The sequence below is a fragment of the Budorcas taxicolor genome, chromosome 18, assembly GCF_023091745.1.
Source record: "Budorcas taxicolor isolate Tak-1 chromosome 18, Takin1.1, whole genome shotgun sequence".
Classification (NCBI taxonomy): Eukaryota; Metazoa; Chordata; class Mammalia; order Artiodactyla; family Bovidae; genus Budorcas; species Budorcas taxicolor.
In genome coordinates, this window is record NC_068927.1 from 46,174,721 (window position 1) to 46,186,884 (window position 12,164).

Consider the following 12,164-nt stretch of genomic DNA (forward strand, 5'->3'; position numbering starts at 1 on the left):
CTTCTCCAGGGGATAAAGTACACAGTAGGGACTGAGAATTCTAAATGTGATTATAAAGATTTATTTGTGAATTGTCATTATATAGACCCGTTGGTTTAATGTAGCAAGTTCTACACATGTTTACAGGATAAAGGTATTTTTCCAGTTCTGAATTTACAGTTGTTCATATTAGGATACATTTGATTCTTATTCAGGACATTTCTTAGGTCTTTGGTAGTCAAAATGAAATATTCTCCCTTTTTCAGGGCTTTATAAAATTGGAATATGAATTTCATTCAGAATAAAGGTGATGTTTTTCCTTCCTTCATTTAGAAAATAATTGTTGAACTGTCATCTGGTAAATTCACTCCACTGCTAGATTTTTAAAATTATTTTTAGTTGCTCAGAGAGTTTGTCTGAGTTTGATTTTTCCATGTGTCCTTGTACATTTTAGCAGCACATCAGAGGTTAGATTTCTGGATGCTAGGAGGGAGAATGTTTTTCCAGCATCCCGGGGTTGTATTTGATTTTTGGAAATCACCAGTCTTCTGAACCAAATCTCATGATTGCAGTGGCTGAATAAGCTAATTTATACTCTTGTGGGTTTGGGGGGAACAAAAGCTAAGCTATTAAGTATTATGACTCACTTTTAGTGTGTTTAAAAGGCATATTGTGATTTGGAAAGCATTTCCAAAAGGAATTTTTTTGTTTTATTTTCGGCTGTGCTGGGTCTTCCCTGCTGCACAGGTTTTCTCCAGTTGTAGCGAGAGGTGGCTACTCTAGTTGCAGCTTGCCGACTTCTCATTGCAGTGTCTTCTCTTGTTGTGGAGCATGGGCTCCAGGCGTGGGGGCTCAGTAGTTGTGGCACACGGACTTAGTTACTCCACGGCATGTGAGATCTTTTAGGACCTAGGGATCGAACGCATGTCTCCTGCATTGTGGATTCTTAACCACTGAACTACTGGGAAAGTCTTCCAAGAGGAATTTAAAATTATTTTCGAAAAGACATAATAGTCTTGGTTTAAATCAGGCATTAGGCATCTTCAGATTTTTTCTGTAGAGGGCAAATAGTAAATTTTAGGCTGCGTGGGCCACATTTGTCTCTGTCACAAATTCTTTGTTTTTTGGGTTTTTAAAAAAATAACCCTTTAAAAATCTGATAACCAGTTTTCCCTTGGAGACTTGTCTATTGGACTGGATTTGGCCTATTGCTGAATCTGCTGGTATAAATGTATACATGTGTAATATCTTCCTTGGGTCATTCTGTTTTGAACCTATCCAAATATATTTTTATTTTCTGATTTTTTTCCTATAGTCATGGCATATAGTCAGAGAAAGCATGATTTTGCAGTGTTTTTAAAAGTGGCTTGGCATAGTTTAAAGTATTTTTTAATATTATACATGTAAATCATATATAAAGCATATTTTTTAAAAAAATTGTACTTCTCAAAAGAAACTCAAGCAGTAGAATTTAACAGTACTGCTCGACTCTCCCATCTCATTCCTTTTCCCAGAAGAGACCACTGTTAACTGGGTTGGTGTGTGCCATTCCAGACTACTGTGTATAGATGCACAGATACACAGCTGTGACTTTTGTTTGTTTTATGTGAAAAACCAAGTGCAGCTCCCTGTCTGCTTGATGGCTGCTGGGCAGAGATGTGACAAGAGAGCACTTAGAGACTGCGTTCTCTGAAACAGTTGAACAGCATTAGGCCCAGACTGTTACAGCTATCATCCTATAATGGCACAACCATCATTAGCTTTATTTAGAATTTCAGTCAAGAGTGGTTTGAAAAATGAGGCCAAAGCCTCTTATTTTAACATGAACAATACTGAACTCTTCTTCAGGCCATGCCTCCAAGTGCTGGAGGAGACAGAGCTAGGCCTCCAGGGCCACTTCCCCTCTGACCCAGTGGGCAAGTGCCCGTGTTCCCCAGGACAGGACAACTAGAGAAGGCTGCACTAACCCTGAGGACTTGGAGTGAAGTAACCCACTGGGTGCAGTAGCACTTAGCCGGTCCCTTCTGCTTTTCTGGGACCAGTGTGGACCATTTGAGCTGAGAAAGGGAAGTATTTCTTGTTGTGTTTTGGAATTTTGGCTTGACTTTCCCCATTGAAATGTGATTAGGATAGCTGGAACACTACCATGTTTTTGTGTATAATGGGCTAAACAGGCTTTCAGAGTCTAAACTGGAAACTAAGTGCTGTTGATGGGTTTTAGAATCTATGCTTGTATTCTGGGTTTCAAACTGCTGACTTATAAGTAAATCCTAAAATGTGATTGCCAAATGTAGGCCTGCAGACTTAACATTTTGCTCTTTCCACAGAACAGTATTTGTTGTTTCTGGAATTTATGTACCGCCGTGGTCCCTGTCTCTCAGGATATTCACCAATTCAGATGGAATAGTTAGGCATTTTTTCCCCTGTGTTGGCTTTTAAAGATTTTATCAGCAAGGCCCAGAGACGCTCTTTAGCATTCATCCTTGGGGAAAGAATCTGTGGTCTAACATCGATGAACTTGACTGACTAGGCAAGGACCTGTGCTTGGCCACTGAGCCTAGGACTGTGGTTGAAGAAAGCCCTGAATTCAGTGTTCAAATGCTTGACCGTTTTAAACCTGAGATAGAGTACTAGTTCCACTGTCCCACCCCTTGAGGGGGCGAAAACATGCTTCTGATGCTCCCTGAGTTAAAGTCAGGTTTGGGATATGCTCACTGATTGACAGACCCTGCCGCCTGTGTCTAGGAACTGCAGTTGCTGACTGTGTGCTCTGGGGCAGGCAGGGTGTACATGAGTCCTGTCCTGTCTGTGTTCATTAGTGACTCTGCCCCTTACTTCAAGTGGTTCACCCTCATAATCCCACTGTTAGAGAAGTAAGTTGTGAGGGTTAACTAGTGCTCTTGACACTGCTTATTATGGGGCATGGAATCACAAAATGTGGGTTTAGAAAATGACTCTGCTTCTTATTGTCTGTGTGATGTTGAGCAAATCTTCTAACGTCTGTAAGCCTCAGTTTGCCCATCTGTAAAATGGAATTACCACCCACCTTCACAAGAGTTCTTGTGAAGATCAGAAGCGATTAGTGAGTGAAATACTTTACCCAGTTAGTTGTCATCCCATGTTATTATTGCTCCCAGCATGGCCTGAAAGGTGCTATTAGCCCTGCTCTGAAGTACAGAGCACAATTATGTACAGAGTCAGCGTCAGAGAGGAATGTACAGCACGTCATTCTTCTCCCCAGAACGCTTTTAGGGGGAAAAAGTTGCCAGTCCTAGGACATTTGCTCTACTCATTTATTTCCTGGTTCTTTAGGCAGGCCACCTCCCTTTCCCTTCTGTGTTACTGTTTCTTTGGGTGTTATAAGATGGCAGTAGTATTACCTTGCTTGATGTAGAAACTGTCAGGATCTTTTCAGCATAAAAGCCCTTAGGGACCTCTTCTACCAGTAGTCACTGCTCTATTACCTTGTAACTAGGATTCCCAGGTGGTGCAGTGTTGAAGAACCCACTTTGCCAGTGCAGGAGATGCAAGAGATGCAGATTCGATCCCTGGGTGGGGAAGATCCCCTGGGGTAGGAAAGGGCTAGCCACTCCAGTATTCTTGCCTGGAAAATTCCATGGACAGAGGAGCCTGTTGGGCTACAGTCCATGGGGTTGCAAAAGAGTCAGACATGACTGAGCAACTGAGCATGCATAGAATGGGGATGCTCAGGGAAGGGAATGGAGAGGGATGTGGGACACTTGCAGTAGCTAGGATTTTTTGAACAAGCCAGTTGACAGTTCAGATGGGATTTTCCCCCCTCTGGATTTATAGAAAATGTAGAGTTTACTTTGTATATGAACTGGAATGTTGTCTAAAATTAGAAATATGATCTTAATCAAGTGCTCCATGGGGATTCCTTTGTGTAAGTCTCTATCAGTCCAGCCAAAATGAATTCAGGAAAAATATGGTTTCCCACGTTGAATTTGTTCATCATATAAAGCTTTGACATCCCACAGCATTTTTTACAGGTAGACCACATGAGACCTGCTGTCTTTATCTTTTTGAGTCTAGAGGCATCTTCATTGGTATGTTAATTCCAATGTTCCTGTTAAAGGCCAGGCTACATGAGTTGAGTGGCTGTGAGTTCTCTTTGGTTTTGTCTACCTCAGTTTTATTTGTCCTAAAAATCTGGTATCCTAACTGATACTGAGCCTTAGACTCATTTGCAAGCAAAACATGTAGTTCATATTAAAGAAGTGTAGGCAGTCCCCTAACTAGGTTTTTATTTATTAGAAAGTCACAAATGTTAACTTCTTTTTACAAACATCTGTCACTCTTTTTAAATGAAATTACTTTTTCAGTGCAAATATGTAAGTGAAAGAATGAAACTGACTTGTAGTTCATGTGTTCATTAAACAGATATATGTTGCATACTTTACTTTGTGCCAGGCACAGAGGAAGCAGCGGCGAACAAGACAGAAGTGCCTCCTTTCATGAAGATAGATGAGGACTGTGATCTTAGACACTTGGTTAGAAAAGGCATCAGTGAGAATGTGATATTTGAGAAAGAAACTGGGGGAGATGAAGAAGCAGGCCTTGATGATAGCCAGGAAAAGAGGGTTCTGGGGAGGGGGAACAAAGCTCTTGAGGCAGGAGCAAACCTGAGTGTGTAAAGAGCAGTGAGGGTCTGTCGTGGCTGAAACAATGAGTGAAACGGACACGAGGGGTGAGGTCAGACAGGTAAAGAGGTCATTTTCTGCAGGGAGGATGAGAGAAGGACAGCAAGACGAAGTGATGACACCTCTCGCCTTGCTTTCTTCACCACTTGGGAGCTCTGGGGTTCTCGTTTCACGTTGGGGCCTCAGTATTGATACAGGGTTCCCAAGAGTTGTATGCCTTTAAAGGGATGTATTTTATATCTTCCAGCATTTTTAGTGACTTTCCAAGTACAGTGTCCCTCAACATCTGCAGGGGATTGGCTCTAGAACCCCCTGTACCGAAATCTGAAGATTCTCAAGTCCCTTATATGAAATGGCATAATAGTTATATAGAACCTACATACATTCCCATGTGTAATTTAAATAATCTCTAGATTATTTATAAAACTTAATATGGTTTAAATGCAGTGTTAATAGTTATTAAATTCAGTATAAATGCTATCTAATAGTTGCCTATGGCAGATTCAAGTTTTGATTTTTGGAACTTTCTAGAGTATTTTCCCCTGAATATTTTTGACCTGTAGTTGGTTGAATCTGCACAAGTGGAAATTGTAAATCAGAGGACCCCCTGTGTCACCATATTATAAATAGACTTTAAATCAAGTCTTTATGTAATTGCACCTTGGCTTTCAGTTCTGTGCATTGACAGATATCTTTTCTATACTGTGTACCTATGAATATGTTTGAAATAATTTATTTGTGAGCACTGACTGACTCTTAAGGACCTTAATTCAGGCATTTTAACGTTTATTTTGGATAGATGTATGCCAGAAATGCTGCAGAGCAACAGTAATGGAAAATATTAGAAACTGGTTTCAAAATGTGATTTTCATTAACCCTAATGGAATTAAATTTGCATAGTGTTTTTTTTTCCTTTGCCTAAAGGTAAAATTCAGTGTTACTTCTTTCTTGTTTCGTCTAGTTGACCTTCCATAACAGATTATGGAGTAAATGTTTCCTAACTATATATGCCAAATGAAAATTCAAATTGCTGGTATTAATCAGAAACTCAAATTCATTTTATAAAAAAACATATATAAATCCAGTTTTCAGGCTGTTAATTTCTGTCACTCTTCTTGGCTGTTCTTTTAACCAACTGAATGTTATCTAAATTGTCTTCAGATTTTAACTATTAGAAGAAGCTGTAATTAATTAGGCAGTTGAAATTTGGGTGATTGTGCAAAATTTCATTGTGAACAACAAATAAGATTTACTGCCTTCCCAGCCCATCTTTATGGGTAGAAGCTCCTGGGGCCAGAGGGTATCAGTCACTCTGGAGGGACTAGACCCTTTGATTTGTTAAGAAGTGCTGTGCACAAAAGAGATACAGATGTAAAGAACAGACTTTTGGACTCTGTGGGAGAAGGTGAGAGTGGGATGATTTGAGAGAATAGCATTGAAACATGTATATTATCATATGTGAAACAGATTGCCAGTCCAGGTTCAATGCGTAAGATGGGGTGCTCAGGGCTAGTGGCACTGGGATGACCCTGAGGGATGGGATGAGGAGGGAGGTGGGAGGAGGGTTCAGGATGGGGAACACGTATACATTCATGGTGGATTCATGTGAATGTATAGCAAAAACCACCACAATATTGTAATTACCCTCCAATTAAAAAAAAAGAAAAGAAAACTCAGTGCCAACAAGAATAAATAAAAGGATGGAAAAAGATGAAAAAAAAAGTGCCGTGCAGCCCACTCATTATTCTGAAAATTGTTAATTAAAAGGAGAAAAATGAGGAATTAAGCAAATTTCCTGCTTCTCCACTACAGACATTTTTCAGGGTAACCAAATATAGCCCTAGTGGATGAGGGAAGTTTTCTTCTATTTAGAAGACTCTGAGTACTCTCCTGTGTAGAAAAGATGATAAGATTAGAAAACTCACCATTTTGCATACCATAATGAATTAATTGACTCAGGTGGTGGTCAACAATGGGGGATAAAATCATTTGATGAAAGGCTGCTGGAGAGGAATCGGGCGTTTCTCAGCCAAATCCATTGGTCAACCTCAGCATCACTGAATCCGAGACAACCTTGTGATTGTGTCTCCTGATAAGAACTATACAGCACTCCCATAATGCAGTCTTATACTTATCGGTCTTTCTGCCATATCCTGGCGTGGGAAGGACCCTGAAATAATCTAGTCAAGTCTCTAGAAGGAATTGCCACTCTACAGGAAATTTGGGTGTGGTGGCACAAGTTATATAACACCATAAGGGAGCAATCACAATCACACAAATCCAGAAAGTGGCATATTCTATAGGCAGTTGACTTGATTTGTTCAGCAAGTCTAGTAGCATGAAGAAAAATTCAGTAGAGAGTTAAGAGATACAAATTAAAAGAGAATTGAGATAAAACAACCAAATAAAATGAGGTTTTTGGAGTTGAAATTCAAACCAAAAAAATAAAGACTTTTTTTGGCTACACCACATAGTTGATGGGATTTTAGTTCCTCGACCCTGGGTCCTCAGCAGTGAAAGCATGGAGTCCTAAGGACTGGACCACCAGGGAATTCCCCCCAAAAAGACATTTTTAAAGATAAGTTGGGAACTTTGAACATGTATTGGGTCCTGGTTGATTGGGATTTGCTCCAAAACATTCCAGCAGAATAAGGTAGAGTTGGGGAGAAGGATGAAAAAAACACAGCAAAATGGTTTTACTTGTTGAAGGTTTTTGATGGGTACATGGGGTGAGGGGTTGTTATACTCTGTTTTTGTGTATGGTTAGACATTTTCCAAGTTTAAAAAAAAGGGAGAGAGAAACTTATGACCACATGACAGGAGTAATGTATCATAAACACCCAATAAATAATTCCATTTCATGGAGTGATTTGTTCATACGAAGTGGTCTTCTAACAGAAACAGAAGTATTTAGGAAAAGTCCTGTGTTCTGTCTTACAGAATACTCCTCTGGCACTCTGGTCCTAAGTTTGTTGTTGGGGGGTTTTCCTATACAAAGCAATTTGGGATCAGTTCTAACATGTTTATATATATATATATATATTTTAATATGTATCTATTTCTTTCTTTGTTCATTTGGCTGCACTGGGTCTTAGTTGCTGCACTTGGAATCTTCGATCGTCACTGCAGCATGTGGAATCTTTTTTAGTTGCAGCGTGCAAACTCTTAGTTGTGGGCATGTGGGATCTAGTTCCCTGACCAGGGATCGAACCTGGGACCTTTGCATTGGAAGCACAAAGTTTTAGCCGCCAAACCACCAGGGAAGCCCCAGTTCTAACACTTTTTCCTGGAGTTAGCATCAGATCCCACAGTTAATGGCTCAGTCCCATAAGATTCCCCCTACCCCCTCACTTAGATACCAGTTACAAGTCCAGGGTGTTACCTATGTTTCTTAACAACTGGCTATAAATCAAAAGAACCCCATGACCCCTTCCACAGATTTGATTAATTTGTTAGAACAGCTCACAGAGCTCAGAAAAAAACATTTCTGAGAAATGTTTCTTCATCTCAGAAAAAAACTCAGTTATAAAAGGATGTTACTTAGGAACAGCCAGATGAAAGATATGCATAAGGCAAAGTTCGTGGTAAGTGGTGTGAGCTTCCATGCCCTTTCCAGGCCTGCTACCCTCCCAGCACCTGCACATGGTCTTTATCCCAGAATCTTTCTGAACCCCATCCTTTGGGCGTTTCTGAACCTTCATTTCACAAGTGTGGTTGCTTCAGTTTTGGTTGTTGGTGATTGATTCTCTCTCCAGCCTCTTCCCTTCTCCAGAGGGGTTGGGCTGAAAGTTTCAAACTTGGTTCCCCTGGCAACCAGCCCCTATCCTTAGGGACTTTCCAAAAGTCACCTTGTTAACACAAACTCAGGTATGGGGAAGATGCTTGTTATGAATAACAAAAGATACTTTCTCTCTCTTATCACTTAGAAAATTCCAAGGGTTTTAGGAGCTGTGTGCCAGGAACCATGGGAAAAGACCAAAATACATATTTATTATTAGTCACAATATCACAGAGAGTATTATTGAATAAGGTATAGTGATGAGAAAAAAGGCAAGTGCTTTTCAGAAAAAAATGAAGGAAATAAAAGTGAATCAAGGAAGAAAATGATGAGAATAGAGGAAAGATACCTCTGAAGGCAGGACCCCAGCAGCAAAGAGGAGTCGAGGAAAGAATGCTGTGCTTGCAATTTTGGTGACTAAAATGGCAGTGTTGCTTTCTTTTAGGAGACTATAATTTAATATTTCATAGTTACTAAAAAGTTATAGTTACTAAAAAGACAAGATGGCAGAGGAATAGGGAGGGGAGACCACTTTCTCCCCCACAAATTCATCAAAAGATCATTTGAATGCTGAGCAACTTCTACAAAACAACTTCTGAAACTGGTGGAGGACACCACACATCCAGAAAGGCAGCCCATTCTCTTTGAAAGGAGGTAGGACAAAATATAAAAGACAAAAAGAGAGACAAAAGAGTTAGGGACGAAGCCCTGTCCTGGGGAGGGAATGGGGAAGGAGTTGAAGTTTCCGCACAGTAGGAAACCCTCGCACAGGCGGGTCTGTGGGGAGTTTTGGAATCTCAGGAGGCAACGTAATTGGGAGAAAAAAAAAAAAGAAACCCATAAAATACAAGTCTAACCACTACTGTGGAAAAAAGAACTTTGCCGGAAAGGCTCTAACCTAACAACCTAACCTGGCCTGGCCTGCTCACAGAACAAAGGATTAAACGAATACCAAAGGAGAGCTAGCTGTGTACCGGCCCCTCCCCGCCCAGAGGCAGAGAGGCAGGCTTGGGACAGCCAGAGCCAGAGAGCAAGGGGCTGCATGTGTCTCAACCCCAGAGACACATCTTCCACCAGGAGGGTCACAGCCTGAGATCAGCTCTCTAGAGGAGACATGCGGTGCACCCAGGAAACCAAGTGGCCGGGACCGGGGAGGTAATTAAGATGCACGGCTCACCTGGGACAGTACGCTTGACAAGCACCTGTTCACCTGAGCTGCTTAGATCTGGGAAGGGTGCAAAACACACGCCCAGCCCACAGAGACTGAGCCAGAACTGGGTCTGAGTGTCTCCTGTGGAGGTACAGGTACCTTTTGAAGGTCATCATTATCTTCATTACCTCCACCATAGTTTGGGCTCAGGTCAAGCAACAGGGAGGGAACACAGCCCCTTCCTGCTGCTCTCCCATCAGGAAGAGCAGTGGCCTGCCACAGGGGCTCTGGGTGCAGCAGACCTGGGTAATGGCATAAGCCCTCTTGGAGGAGGGCGCCATTACCCTCACCATAGAACCACCAGAACTTCCACAGGACTGGGGAAACAGACTCTTGGAGGGCACAAACAAAACCTTGTGCACACCAGGATCCAGGAGAAAGGAGCAGTGACCCCACAAGAAACTGACCCAGACATGCAATGAGTGTCCAGGAATCTCCGGTGGAAGCATGGGTTGGTGGTGGCCTGCTGCAGGGTCAGAGGTGCTGAGTGTAGCAGGGCATGCATGGGACCTTTGAAGGTCATCATCATCTTCATTACCTCCACCATAGTTTGGGCTCAGGTCAAGCAACAGGGAGGGAACACAGCCCTGCCCATCAACAGAAAATTGGATTAAATTAGATTTACTGAACATGGCCCCTCCATGAAATCAGATTGATTATATTCTTTGCAGCCAAAGATGGAGAAGCTGTATACAGTCAGTAAAAACAAGACCGGGAGCTGACTGTGGCTCAGATCGTGAACTCCTTATTGCCAAATTCAGACTTAAATTGAAGAGAGTAGGGAAAACCACTAGACCATTCAGGTATGACCTAAATAAAATCCCTTTTGATTATACAGCAGAAGTGAGAAATAGATTTAAGGGACTAGATCTGATAGAGTGCCTGATGAATTATGGACTGAGGTTCATGACATTGTACAGGAGACAGAGATCAAGACCATCCCCATGGAAAATAAATGCAGCTGGGGAGGCCTTACAAATAGCTGTGAAAAGAAGAGAAGTGAAAAGCAAAGGAGAAAAGGAAAGATATAAGCATCTGAATGCAGAGTTCCAAAGAATAGCAAGGAGAGATAAGAAAGCCTTCCTCAGCAATCAATGCAAAGAAATAGAGGAAAACAACAGAATGGGAAAGACTAGAGATCTCTTCAAGAAAATTAGAGACACCAAGGGAACATTTCATGCAAAGATGGGCACTATAAAGGACAGAAATGGTGTGGACCTAACAGAAGCAAAAGATATTAAGAAGAGGTGGCAAGAATACACAGAAGAAGTATACAAAAAAGACCTTCATGACCCAGATAACCACAACAGTGTGATCACCCACCTAGAGCCAGACATCCTGGAATGCGAAGTCAAGTGCGCCTTAGGAAGCATCACTACAAAGAAAGCCAGTGGAAGTGATGAAATTCCAGTTGAGCTATTTCAAATCCTAAATGATGATGTTGTGAAAGGGCTGCACTCAATATGCCAGCCAATTTGGAAAACTCAGTAGTGGCCACAGGACTGGACAAGGTCAGTTTTCATTGCAATCCCAAAGAAAGGCAATGCCAAAGAATGTTCAAACTACCGCACAACTGCACTCATCTCACGCTAGTAAAGTAATGCTCAAAATTCTCCAAGCCAGCCTTCAACAGTATGTGAACTGTGAACTTCCAGATGTTCAAGCTGGATTTAGAAGAGGTAGAGGAACCAGAGATCAGATTGCCAACATCCATTGGATCATCGAAAAAGCAAGAGAGTTCCAGAAAAACATCTACTTCTGCTTTATTGACTATGCCAAAGCCTTTGACTGTGTGGATCACAACAAACTGTGGAAAATTCTTTAAGAGATGGCAATACTAGACCACCTGACCTGCCTTTTGAGAAATCTGTATGCAGGTCAGGAACCAATGGTTAGAAGTGGACATGGAACAACAGACTTGTTCCAAATCAGGAAAGGAGTACATCAAGGCTGTATATTGTCATCCTGCTTATTTAACTTCTATGCAGAGTACATCATGAGAAACTCTGGGCTGGATGAAGCACAAGCTGGAATCAAGATTGCCGAGAGAAATATCAGTAACCTCAGACATGCAGATGACACCACTGTTATTGTAGAAAGAGAAGAACTAAAGAGCCTCTTGATGAAAGTGAAAGAGGAGAGTGAAAAAGTTCGGTTAAAACTCAACATTGAGAAAACTAGGATCATGGCATCTGATCCTATCACTTCATGGCAGATAGATGGGGGAACAATGGAAACAGTGATAGACTTTATTTTGGGGGGCTCCATAATCACTGCAGATGGTGACTGCAGCCATGAAATTAAAAGATGCTTGCTCCTTGGAAGAAACGCTTTGACCAACCTAGACAGCATATTAAAAAGCAGAGACGTTACTTTGCCAACAAAGGCCATCTAGTCAAAGCTATGTTTTTTTCCAGTAGTCATGTATGGGTGTGAGAGTTGGACTATAAAGAAAGCTGAGCACCGAAGAATTGATGCTTTTGAACTGTGGTGTTGGAGAAGACTCTTGAGAGTCCCTTGGACTGCAAGGATATCC

At 41.5% G+C, this 12,164-nt stretch overlaps 1 protein-coding gene and 1 non-coding gene across 2 annotated transcripts in view; one reads left to right on the forward strand and one right to left on the reverse strand.

The window, feature by feature from the left end:
- GARRE1 (granule associated Rac and RHOG effector 1) overlaps positions 1–12,164 on the forward strand; it is a 50,803-nt gene that overhangs the window by 1,630 nt on the left and 37,009 nt on the right. The window lies entirely within an intron of this gene.
- TRNAG-UCC (transfer RNA glycine (anticodon UCC)) lies at positions 7,831–7,903 on the reverse strand. The gene has a single exon. It is a non-coding gene; the product is annotated as a tRNA-Gly (tRNA).